Source organism: Furipterus horrens, unplaced genomic scaffold (genome assembly GCF_987537825.1).
Source record: "Furipterus horrens unplaced genomic scaffold, mFurHor1.1.pri manual_scaffold_4, whole genome shotgun sequence".
NCBI lineage: Eukaryota > Metazoa > Chordata > Mammalia > Chiroptera > Furipteridae > Furipterus > Furipterus horrens.
In genome coordinates, this window is record NW_028327174.1 from 80,910,558 (window position 1) to 80,923,943 (window position 13,386).

General features: G+C 31.5%; 1 pseudogene; it reads left to right on the top strand.

Annotated features, from left to right (window-relative positions):
- The first annotated feature begins 1,296 nt into the window (after nt 1-1,296).
- Nucleotides 1,297-5,379, top strand: LOC150012283 (elongation factor 1-alpha 1-like; annotated as a pseudogene).
- Nucleotides 5,380-13,386: the final 8,007 nt, after the last annotated feature.

Consider the following 13,386-nt stretch of genomic DNA (forward strand, 5'->3'; position numbering starts at 1 on the left):
TCCAAACATTCTACATGAGCCACTTGTTGACAGAAAGAACATTATATTCCCACCTCTGGACATAAAACTGGGTCACATGAAGCAATTTGTTAAAGCTTTGCCAACTGAAGGAGACTGTTTCAAGTATCTCATTTTGTCACTTCCTAGCCTGTCATTTGAAAGATAAAATACCTTAATATGTACGTTTGGTAGCAGGACTTTACTACTTGTACACAATTTGACTTATAGCAACAATATATAGCCTTTTTATGAACAAAATAACTCTAAATAAACAGTATATTAAGATAATTTTTCCTTTATTTTCATTTATATGTACATTTTGTATGATTTTTGGGACAAAGGGAGGGTATCCCATACCTTAAAAAGTTGATGTGATGGAGAAAAACTGGGGTTATTTTTGGATTCATATGCTAAAGCTTAATCAAAAACAAGTATCAGATATAACTCAAAAAAAAAATGTGTTCCCCAGTGTAATATTTGCTCATATCAGGAGAGTACTGTATTTTCCTGAGAGGTCCGATGCTAACACTCATAAAGCCAGTTGCCGAGGTACCACCACACTTATTCAGCTCTAAGGCCAACCAGCAATTAGTTTTGTGAGCATAGAAATATTGACTTTTCTTTTGACATTCCTAAAATAACTTTTATTGGAACTACTTCATGAATGCTTTCTTTCTTTTTACCACTAAATGATAATTAATATATTTATAAAATAAATATTAAAAAGATAAAGTCTTTTTGGAAAACACTGGAGTAGGTTGAATTAATTTACTCGTATTGCTGTGACCATCTCTTTGAAACACACTCAAACCCCCACAGTAAAATTGCTCTCTAATAATTACTGATAGAATCATTTTATTTTTATATAAAACTATTATATAACATTTACATATTTATAATATAAAATATAGCAATATAAAATAATATTTTATTGTAAACAAATATATATTTTTAAATATACACAGTATCAAGAAATAATGTTTTCTCTCTAGCACACCATTCATATGGAAGACTGTTTTCTAAGAATGCCAAGAGAAAGCATGTTTATTGTTTTTAAATTTCTTATATATAATTTATAGATTTACAATTAAAAATGAAGGAATTGAGAAAAAGTAATTGCTTTTAAAAATAATTATTTAAATAATTTTGCAGAAAAAATTATACCAAGTCTTTTTATTTTATTGCCTATAAAACTAAATAAACTTTGGTAATTACATGTATTGCTCATACATATATTATAAATTGCTGAACAATATTAAGAATGCTGGCTATATTTTTACTACTAATATTTTATTAATGGGTAAAAAGCTAAGAACGACTCCCCACCTTCAAAACAATTTCAGAGCTATAACAAAGAAGTCATGATCAGGAACAAAAGACTTATTTAATCTTGTTAGAAAATGGCTTCACACAATTAAAATTTATACTCATAATATAGTCTAGATAATTGCTTTTACCAAGGGAAGATAGTACTTTGATGTGAAGCAAAGTGATTCTTTTTAGAGCCATCTTGTTCCATTGTCTCTTTCTAAAACTAAAATGAAATTTTAATTGTTATCTCTAGCAATATAAAATGTCATTTATTTTAATATTTTAAAAACTAATTTAAAGAAATCATCCTAAGGAAAAAATAATTATGTCTCTCTTTTAACCTTAGCTTTCAGCACACATAGAAGGGAACAAACTGAGTGTGTATGAAGAAATTTGTTAATTTTCAAAAGTTAATGAATAAATATTACAAAAAATAACAAATAAGAATTTTATTTTAACTTGACAACTAATATTATATTTATCCAAACTTTTTATGATAGCCTCTGTTAATTGATTTTTTTTTTGAGGTTTTAAACAGCTTATTCTTTTTTATTCTATTACAGTTGTCCCCATTTTTTGTCTGTAGCCCTCCTCTACCCAGCCCACCACATCTCCCATAAACTATCCCAACATCATTGTCCATGTCCATGGGTCACTTATAGATGCTCTCTGACCAATCCCCTCCCCTTCTAAAATAATCTGATAAACTGCATTGTGTTATTGTCACCAAGTTCATCTGAAAACTACAAAAAGGAAGCAGCAAAGTTTAGCCAGATTGCTGTTATTTCAAATACGACCAAAATTAGCAAATGATACCATCCTCATCTTTCAGCACTCCTGTGGCAAAAAGTTCATGTTAAATATTAGTTCTGCCACAAGGTTTGGCCAAATCAAGTCATAGCAAGTAGTTTAATAAGTATAACCTAGCTTTACTTCTGAGATTAGAAAGTAATCATTAGTAAGTTACAAAAAGGAAAAAATTTTAATCGCCTACTGCCAGTTTTATTAGTAGACATTCAGGTGCACTATGTAGAACTATTAGTTTTCTAATCCATCCTCCATACCAAGAAAGAAACGTGAAATTATAGATTTTATTCTTGATAAATTTCATCATTAAAAAATTGCAATCACTTCTCAATAGATAAAAATTTCAGAAATTATTTTCTCTAAAAGAAGTGTTCAAAATTTTTTAAATTTAAAGATGTGAACTCTATGTAATCCCTGGATATGAAGCCAATTATGGAAACATACAGTTAGATATTTCCAGTACCTGTGATCAAGCCACAAATGACCTGGTGTGTTTATAAAGCCATTTTTGAAGTAAAATAAGAATGACATTTTTGTTTCTACAGTTGCTAATAATTGGCAACTAGTAAATGAATGTGATATATATTAGTACATTTTGCAGTATTTCCAGTATTCATCATTTTAGATATAAGCAAGTCAATCCTCCAAATGTATCCTTTCCCTCTGATGATGTTTGATATGGCTAATACTTCATTATAGGCTTGAATGACTGACTCACCAATAGCAGCAGAAAGCTCTGACCTACCTGAAGAGATAGCATGAGCAACAAATGAATATTTTTAATTAATAGTTTGGAGTTTGTACAGCATCATTATTTTGCCTGTCATGACTGATACAATGGCATAAATGACCTGTGAATTAGCATTTTGCTCCATAGCCAAAGTTTTTTTTTCTTCACTACTCCATCTTACAGAATGTGTGTTGTATTCCTTTGCAGGTCATTATATCAATAAAGTAGGTTATATCTAGTATTTTTAAAAAAGAAATAAAAATAATGAAAAAACAGAAACACTAAATAATGAATTTATCAGAGAGAGACAGAGAGGAATTCATTTAACTTATACATATGTACAACATAAAATGTAGGTCACAGTCAGACATAGAGATAAGTCATAAGATATTTGAGATAAAGGTAAGCGAAAACATAATGATATATCATAATTTGTGGTAAAGCAGTGCTCCTAGGAAAGACTTATTGTGGGGATCACTATTTGTAAGTTTTATAAATGTCTAACCACTATGCTAAATACCTGAAACTAATATAATATTGAATTTTAACTATACTTGAAAAATTATTTTTAAAAGAAGATAAACATCTAATATAGAAATCTAGGAAATTGATTTGTATACAGGAAATTATTAAAACACCTTTAGCCATTCAGTAAATCAAGTTAAAATTACAGAGATAACATTGCACACCCTGTATAATATCTAAAAATAAGACATTTGTTAACAAGAACATTATTACCCAGTTATTCCACTTCTAAGTATTTACCCAATAAAATTTGTAAAGTTCATGTTCATACAAATATTATACATGAGAATTATCAGTAGCACAATTCATAATATTTAAAAAGAACTAAAATAGGTGTCCACCAGTAGGAGACTAGCTAAACTGGCCAGTGTATTATTCAGAACTAAAAAGAACAAGTTAATGAATCATGTGACAACTTGGATGATCTCATAAACACTGTGCTGGGAAAAGACAAATACAAGCACTACATGAAGTGAAATTCTAAAAATGATTGATTTAATTTACAGTACAGAAACAAGATAATTCCTGTAGTTGGGGATGGAGAGGAGTGACTACAAAAGTCCAGGAGGGGCTTCTTTTTTGCAATTAGTTTGCCGTCAGAACACAGGTGTCACAAAAACCCCACTAAATCAAAGCTGACATGGGTAAGGAAAAGATTAATCAACATCACTGTCATTGGACACATGGATTCTGGCAAGCCTACCACTACTGGCCATCTGATCTACAAATGTGGTGGGGTTGACAAAAGGAACATTGAAAAATTTGAGAAGAAGGGTGCTGAGTTGGGGAAGGGGCCCTTCAAGTATGCCTGGGTCTTGGACAAACAGAAAGCTTAAGTGTGATTGTGGTATCACCAGCGATATCTCACTACGGAAAATTGAGATCAGCGTGTATTATGTGACTCTCACTGAGTCCCAGGACACAGAAACTTTATCAAAAACATGATTTCAGGCACATCCCAGGATGGCTCTTCTGTTATGATTGTTACTGCTGGCATTAGTGAAATTGAAGCAAGTTTCTCCAAAAATGGGCAGACCCATAAGCATACCTTTCTGGATTACACACTGGGTATGAAACTCCTAAATGGTGATATTAATAAAATGGATTCCACTGAGTCAGAAGAGGTATGAAAATTTTTTAAAGAAGTCAGTACCTACATTAAGAAAATTGGCTACAAACCTGACACTGCAGTGTTTGCACCAGTTTCCTGTTAAAATGGTAACAGCATGCTGGAGACAAGTGCCTTGTTTCAAAGGATGGAAAGTCACCAAAAAAAAAATGTCAATGCCAGTGGAACCACACAGCTTAAAGCTCTGGATTGCATCCTGCCACCAACTTGTGCAATTGACAAGCCCCTGAGTCTGCCCCTCCAAGATGCCTACAAAATTGGTGGTATTGGTACTGTCCCTGTTGGCTTAGTGGAGACTGGTGTTCTCAAACCCAGTATGGTGGTAAACTTTGTTCCAGTCAACATTACAGCTGAAGAAAAACCTGTTGAAATGCACCATGAAGCTTTGAGTGAAGCTTTTCCTAAGGACAATGTGGGCTTCAATGTCAAGAATGTGTCTGACAAAGATTGTTTTGTAGTAATGTGGCTGATGACAGCAAAAATGGCCCACCAATGGAAGCAGCTGGCTTCACAGCTCAGGTGATTATCCTGAACCATCCAGGCCAAATCAGTGCTGAATATGCACCTGTGCTGGATAGTTATATAGCTCATATTGCTTGCAAAATTGCTCAGCAAATTGTTGAGCTGCAGGAGAAGATAGATTGTCATTCTGGAAAAAAGCTGGAAGATGGCTCAAAGTTTTTGAAATGCAGTGATGCTGCCATTGTCAATATGGTACCTGGCAAGCCCATGTGTGTTGAGAACTACTCTATTTTCCTCTGGGCCATTTTGCTGTTCTAACATGAGACAGACAGTTGCTGTGACAAGAAGGCAGCAGTGGACAAGAAGAAAGCTGGAGCTGTCAAAGTCTTCTCAGAAAGCTCAGAAGGCTAAATGAATATTATCCCCAATACCTGCCATCCCAGTCTTAATCAGTGGTGAAAAAATGGTCCCAGAACTATTTGTCTTTATTGGCCATTTAAGTTTAATAGTATTAAAAGACTGGCTAATGGTTACAATGCATCATAAAACCTTCAGAAGAAAAAGAGGATGTTTTATGAATCATTTGGTGTGTGTGTGTGTGTGTGTGTAAAATTTTTTAAATTATTAGTTTTTAAAATTGGTACTTTTTAATGGAAATAACTTGACCAAAAATCTCTCACAGAATTTTGAGACCCATTAAAACACAGTATAATGAGAAAAAAAACACCAGGAGGGAGATTTAGGGGATAACAGAAATATTCTTTGAGATGGTGGTTACATGGGTGTGTCTACGTTTCTCATACTGTATATTTAAAATGAGTATATATTATTGCATACAATTATATCTCAATCAAATTAATACAATTTTGATATCCAACAAACTATTTGTTTATAGTCATTGAAAACAGTGTTCGCAATAAGATGTTAGGAAATACAAAATATTGATGTGGCAGAAATTTCTGTCTTTTTCAATGTTTTTTTTATTCATTCAGTCACATAGCTAGACTATGTTCCTCATCATGGCCTGTGATAAGTTCTAGTGATTGAACTGTGGAACAGTGAAGCTGGCTGCCTCCAGGTTCCAGGCCTGGTTCATGAAAAAGACCTATGAAGTCTTATTTTTCTGCCAACTATATTAAAATATCTAGGAATTTTGGAAGTTAGGTTTCAAAGATGACTTGGTCTTTATAAGTCTGAGTTCATGAATAAATACATAGCACCTACTCCCATATTATCACTTCAGTATACATCTAAAAACATCTTGAGCTGTTTATGAATGAATAAAATAAATGTGTATATTTATGGAGTCTGTGGTACTCCAATCAACCCACTCTAATCATATTTGGTATAAACTTCTTCAGGAAGTATCCACATTTATTTCCCCAACAAATTTTCATTAAGTTGCTGTTAGCTACAGTGCTTTAGGTAATTTGGACTTTGCCTACTCTCTGACTTCATTTTCCAACTCTCTTTCAATATATTTCTTTCACAATGACATTACTCAAACATATCAGCATACTTTATACCCAAGGCTTTTGCACATGCTATTTCTTCTGCCTGGAAATATATTACACCAGTTAATAACATAACTGATTTTTATTATTTCTTAAGGTGACCTGACCATTTAATGTATTAATAAATAAAAGACTACTCCATATGTATAATATACTGATCTTTTATCTGGTTTAATTTTTCTTCAGACACTTAACATTACCTTCCAGTATATCATGTAATATACTTATTGTTAATCTTTTATTACTTCTCTCTACTACCAAAATATAAATTGCATTAGAGCATCAATAGCAGCTACAGGAGTGCTTGGTACAAACCAATTACTCAATAAAATGTTTTATGAAGAAATCAATATATAAAAATAATTATTGAGAATTTTGATTTTCTCAGAAATAAATAAGCAGAGCAGTCAAGCAAAGAAAGTACATGTTAACATGAATAATATTTTCAGGGTATAATGTTCACTTTTCTTTGGTTGATCAAAACAATTATTGTGCTTATCTTGTCTGATTTTCATCAGCAAATGGGGAAAAAACATCTAGACAGCTAACATCAAATAATTTTTTTTTCTGTAAATGTGAACAGCTAAATAAGTTTTATCTGAGGGAACTTATCTTTGTTTAGGTAAAGTGTTAGGCTGAAAGTTTGCAGATATATTTCAAGTGCTGAGTACACTGTTCAATTAAAGCAAAAAACTATGTACAAAAAAAGGTACGTAACAGGACAGATATATGTATTTTCTTGAAAAAAGCCTTTCCTTCACTTTAATATTCTTTTAAACTATTTGGTTTTAGGAATGTATTATTTGTAACAAGAAATAACATGCAAAAAATTACCTCATAAAGCCATATGCTAACAAAGGCCAACAATATTTACCTAAATATTATTTGAGAAAGAGTGGAATTAGTTAAAACTTGAATCCAAATTAAGAAAGAGGTATCAAAAGGGATTATATGCAATGATTTGCTTGCCTATTACTTCTAATAGATTTATCCTATTTAAAATGCTGAAAAAGTATTTGATCAAATTCGGTACCCATATATGATAAAAACTTCAGCAAAGTTGGAATAGAGGGCTCATACCACAACATAATCAAGACCATATATATGACAAAACCACAGCCAACATCATACACAACGGGCAGAAACTAAAAGTGTTTCTCTTAAGATCATGAACAATTCCAGGATGTCCTGCTTTTTCCACCTTTATTCAACAGAGTATTGGCAGTACTAGCCGTAGCAATCAGACAAGAGGAAGAAATAAATGGCATTCGAATTGGAAAGAAGGAAGTAAAACTGTCATTATTCATAGATGACATAATATTGTACATAGAAAACCATAAACACTCCACCAAAAGGCTACTAGATTTAATAAATGAATTCAGCAAAGTAAAAGGATACAAAATTAAAATCAGAAATTGGTGGCATTGTTATACAAAATAATGAGCTATCAGAAAAAAGAATTGAGAAAATAATCCCACTTACTATTGCAAAAAAAAAAAAAAGTATACTTAAGAATAAATTTAACCAAGGAATTTTTTTCCCTGTCCTTAAAATCCTATCTTCTTTAATTTTTTTAACCTTCTTTCTTCCCCTGGCAACCACTGTTTTTTTTTTTTTTTTAAATCATAGTTTTACCTTTTCCAGAATGTCATTGTAGTTATACAGTATGTAGCCTTTTCAGATTATTTTATTTTACTTAAATATGAATTTAGATTCTTCCCTTTCTATTCATGGCTTTACGGGTCATTCCTTTCGGAACTAAATAACATTCTAGTTCTGAATGTACCACAGTTAATTTATCCATGCACCTACCAAAGGATATCTTGGTTGCTTCCAAGTTTTGTCAATTATGAATAAAAGTGCTATTAACATTGTGTGTGTGTAGGTTTTTCTGTGGACATAATTTTCAATTCATTTGGGTAAATTCTAATAAACATCATTGCTGGATTATATGGTCAGAGTATGCTTAGTTTAATAAGAAACTGACAAAAAGTCTCCCATAGTTGCTGTACCATTCTGCATCCACACCAACAATGAATGACAATTCTGTTATTCCACATTCTCATCAGCATTTGATGTTGCCAGCATTTTGGGTTTTGGTTTTTTATATGGAAAATAACACAGTAATTAATAAATAATAAGAATAAACACTTTTGTATACTCATAACTGTAAACCTACTTTGCCACACCCTGTATTTTGTTAGATTTATATCTAGGTATTTGCTGAGAATGTTCTAATATAGATAATACTTTCTTTTAATTGTGAATGCCATTTGTCTATTGCTTGTGTATAGAAAAGTATTTGATTTTTTCCCCCCACACCAGCGGATATTCAGGGTGTTTTTATTTTGTTTGTTTGTTTTTTTAGAAGTACTAGCAGAAGAGACTCTGCTGGATATACTCTGTACTCTTTTTTTTTTTTTTTAACATGCTTTATTGATTATGCTGTTAGAGTTGTCCAAGTATTTGATTTTTGTATATTAAACTTGCATACTACAACCTGGCTATAATTGCTTATTAGTTCCAGGACTTTTTTAAAAAATATGTTTATTGATTTGAGAGAGAGAAAAAGAGAATATCAATGTGAGAAAGAAGCATCACTCAGCTGCCTCACACACATATTCCCAATCAAGGGATCAAACTAGCAACCTAAGTGCATGTCCTGACTGAGAATGAAACCTTCCACCTTTTGGTGTATGGGATGACAGTCCAGACAACCAGGCTATGTTGGATAGGGCTCCAGGAGATATTTTAATAATATTTTTGAATTTTCTACATAGACAATCATGTCATCCATGAAGTTGTTTTCCCCTCAACATGTATACCTTTTATTTATTTTCCTTATTTTATTACAATAAAATGTATTATATATGTTAACAGTTCTGTTGTAAAGTTGTGTGTAGTGAAAGGGAACATTTTTTGACTTGTTCCCAAAGTTAGCTGGAAAGCTTCTAGTTTCTCACAGTTAGGTATTATGTTAATTATAGGTTTTATGTAAATGTTCCTCATCAAGTTGAGGAAGTTCCCCTCTACTAGTAGTTTGATGGGAGCATTTTTTCTTAATATTTATTTTAAAATTTTTTTATCATGAATGACTGTTGGATTTTGTCAAATACTTTTTCTGCGTCTATTGATATATTCATGAAATTTTCTGTTTTAAAAATATTTTAGTCCGTTGATATAATTAATTAGATTAATTGATTTTTTTAAAAATGTTAAACAGCCTTGCATATTTGGTAACCCTACTTGGTCAAAGTGTATATTTCTTTTGATATGTTATTTTTTCAACTTGCTTATATTTTGTTGAGAATGTTTATATTTATGTTCATAAGATATATTGATCCATTGATTTTTTTTTCTTATAATGCTTTTACCTGGTTTTGGTATTAAGGTAATGTTGACCTCATAGAATGAGATATAAAGTATTACCTATGTGTTTATCTTCTGGTAGACATTGTAGAGAACTGGTATAGTTTTTTTCCTTAAGTATATGAAACAATTCACCAATAAATGCATCTGAGCCTGCTATTTTCTATGCAGAAAGTTAAAATTATTGATATAATATATTTATATATGTACATATATAAACATATATACATATATATGTATTATATGCCTACTCATATTGTCTATTATGTGAATTTTATAGTTTGTGTCTTTCCAGGAATTGGTCCATTTTACCTTGTTTATCAAATTTGTGGGCGTAGACATGTTCATAATTTTTTCTTTATTATCCTTTTAATGTCCATGGGATCTGTAATCTGTAGTGAAGTACTCTCTTTCATTTCTGATATTAGTTATTTGTATTTTTGACCTAGCATATTTACAGGCTTACTAATTTTATTAATAATTTCAAAGAACCACCGTTTGGTTTCATTGATGTTCTCTGTTGGTGTTAAGTTTTCAGGTTGACTGGTTATGCTCAAATTATTATTATTTCTTTCTTTCTGCTTTCTTTGGGTTTAATTTGCTTTTTGTTTTCTCATTTTTCTAAGGCTGAAGCTTAGATTATGATTTTAGCCTTTTCTTTTTTCTAATATAAACATTTAATGCTCTAAATTTCTCTCGAAACACTGCTTTTGCTGAATTTCACATTTTTACAAGTAGTATTTTTATTTTCATTTAGGTGGAAATATTTTTTTAATTCTCTTGATTTTTTTTGACTCATGTGTTATTTAGAAGTATATTATTTAATCTCCAAGTTTTTGAGGTTTTTCCCACTATCTATCATTCCCCTATTAATTTGTAGTGTAATTCAATTCTGGTTCTGAGAGCAGCCATTGCATGACTTCTTTTACATTTGTTAAGATGTATTTTTATGGCACATAGTGTGGTCTATCATGATGAATGTTCCATGTGAGCTCGAAAAGAATTTGTATTCTATTATTGTTGGATGATATAGTTTATAGACGTCAATAATAAATTTTTTAAAGGACACTAAGGTTTTAATAAGGATAGAATTTGTTTTCACTGGTATAGATTCACATTACAGTATACCAATATTGACAACATTCTTTCATCCATTTTTTATATAGAAGTTGGTCTCTCTATGAATAATTTTGTAAGGATTCAATAACTAAAATATAAAACAAATAAAATTCCCCCTCCAAAAAAATAAACCAAAAAATACAAGGCTATCAGTTTATAGTTTATTTTAAATTTGAAAGATACTGCAAATTCTAAACTTACAGTAGTCCTACCCATACACAATCGTGTGGTCAAGAGTCTAGTAAAAGAGCCCCTTTTCTAGGAAGCCTTGCAACAGTAGAATTGTGCAATATGGGTGTTTATTACTATAAGAAATAATTATACATGGTACATTTTCATTCATATTTTATAATGTAAAAAGTTGCAAAATACTTAACCAAGTATATAAGAATATAATAATTAAAAATTTTGAATTTATTTTGTTAAGTATCCTAAAACCATCACACAGAATAATGGCAACTTTCACTCACAGATAATATACTGGGTACACTGCTCCAAAACTCAAAACAGAAAGAGTCTACTTGAAATGTTTTCCATGCTAAAGACCAAGCAGCATGACTATCTAATGCTGTTTTATCTTGACTGCTTCCGAAACATTCCTTTTGAGTCTGTGTTTTAATGCAGTTCACTATAGTCCTTATCATAAATCTCTTTTACTAAAAGAACCCATATAAACATATTTTCTGAGGTGTTTCAGTCTAGTGTAGTAAATGTGTACCAGACAGGGCTATCTGTAGAACTAGAGCATTCTGGTTGTAAACAAACAACAAACAAACGAACAAAAAACACATCCATTCTCTGTTTAAGATTCTGTGGACTTTTAGACAAGTAGTATTCAAACATTTTCACAGAACATCTAGAAGGATTGGCTGTATTTTCAATTTATTTGAATACTGGCTTATTGTCTTTATATTTTCTTTTTCCAGTAGTAATTTTATCTTCATTATCTGAGCCACATAAAGAAGACATTTTGTATCAAAGACATGCTTTGTTTCCATTGTTAAATGATTTTTTCCAATGCCTGAACATAGTGCCAGAGGAAAGTCTTAAATGTTGTTCCACTGCTTTCAGGCCAAAATATTTAGTGTTAAAGGAGAACACGGTATACAGATGAGCTACTGGAGGGTGTGAACCTAGTTTTTTAATCATCCAGAGATAATCTTCAAATTGAGAATATACTGACTCATCTGGTAGTATGCCTGGTTGCCAACTTCAGAGGGTTTTATTAAATTCTTTTTCAAATGTCTGGTATCAGGGATTGAAAAATATTTTGTGGTTTTGATTGCTACCACTCAAGTACTAGTATATCCTAAAGCAAAGATACTAGATACTGTCGGGTGTATAAATCTCTCCATTTGGCTGGTGAATCTCATTGACAAAATGAGCTAGCCTATAGTTAAGCTCAGATGTGGTGTAAGACAGCATATCCTCTTCTAACTTTATTGATTTAGTAGATTTTAGCTCATCTAATACCAGATGATCTTTATCAAATTGCCTAGTTTTTATCCAGTGCTTCCATGCATTTATACCATATGTATATTTGAAAGTAAAGTTGCATTCTGAATTGTCAGAACTATCATCATGAGACTGGTATCCTGATACAACTTTTCTTTTGGTTCCTTATTTTTAGATTGAGGCCTAGGCTGTTCATCATATCCTTCCCCCAAAACAAGTGATAATAAAAATTGATGATGTTGTTGATTTCAGATATGATTTCCTGCTAATTTTCTGTCTGCTGGATCTGATTATTTCTCATTCAGAGGTGTTGAAGTCTTTATAATAGTGGATTCATTCATTTCTTGCAGTCTACCAGTTTTTGCCTCATATAGTTTAATACTCTGTTGTTTGGAAGGTTTGTGTGTCTTCTTGGAGAGCTGATCCTACTTATCCTAATATAATTACTCGTTATATTTTATCTGTGATAACTTTTCCTGCTCTGAAGTCTGCCATGTCAGAAAGTAATAGCTAATCCTGATTTATTTAAATAACGTTAGCATGGTATATCTTTCTCCATCCATTTACTTTTAGTCTGTATATACCTTTATATTTAAAGTGAATTTATTATAGGTAACATAGATTTGTTTCTTTTTTATTCTTGATCCACTGGATCATCTTTATCTTTTATTTGGTAGATTTAGACTATAGGTCCAAAATTATATAATTGGATTAATATCTACTATATTTGTATTACTTTCATTGTTGCCTTATTTGTTTGTCCTTATAGCTCCCTTTGACTCTTTTCTTTTAAAAAAATATTTTTTGATTTACTTACTGTTTTTCTATTATAGTTGTCCCATTTTTCCCTCATTGCTCCCCCCTCACCAAGCCTACCCCTTCTCCCACAATCCCCACACCGTTGTCCATGTCCATGAGTCATTTATACTAGTTCCATGACTAGACCCTTCTCTAACTTACCCCCG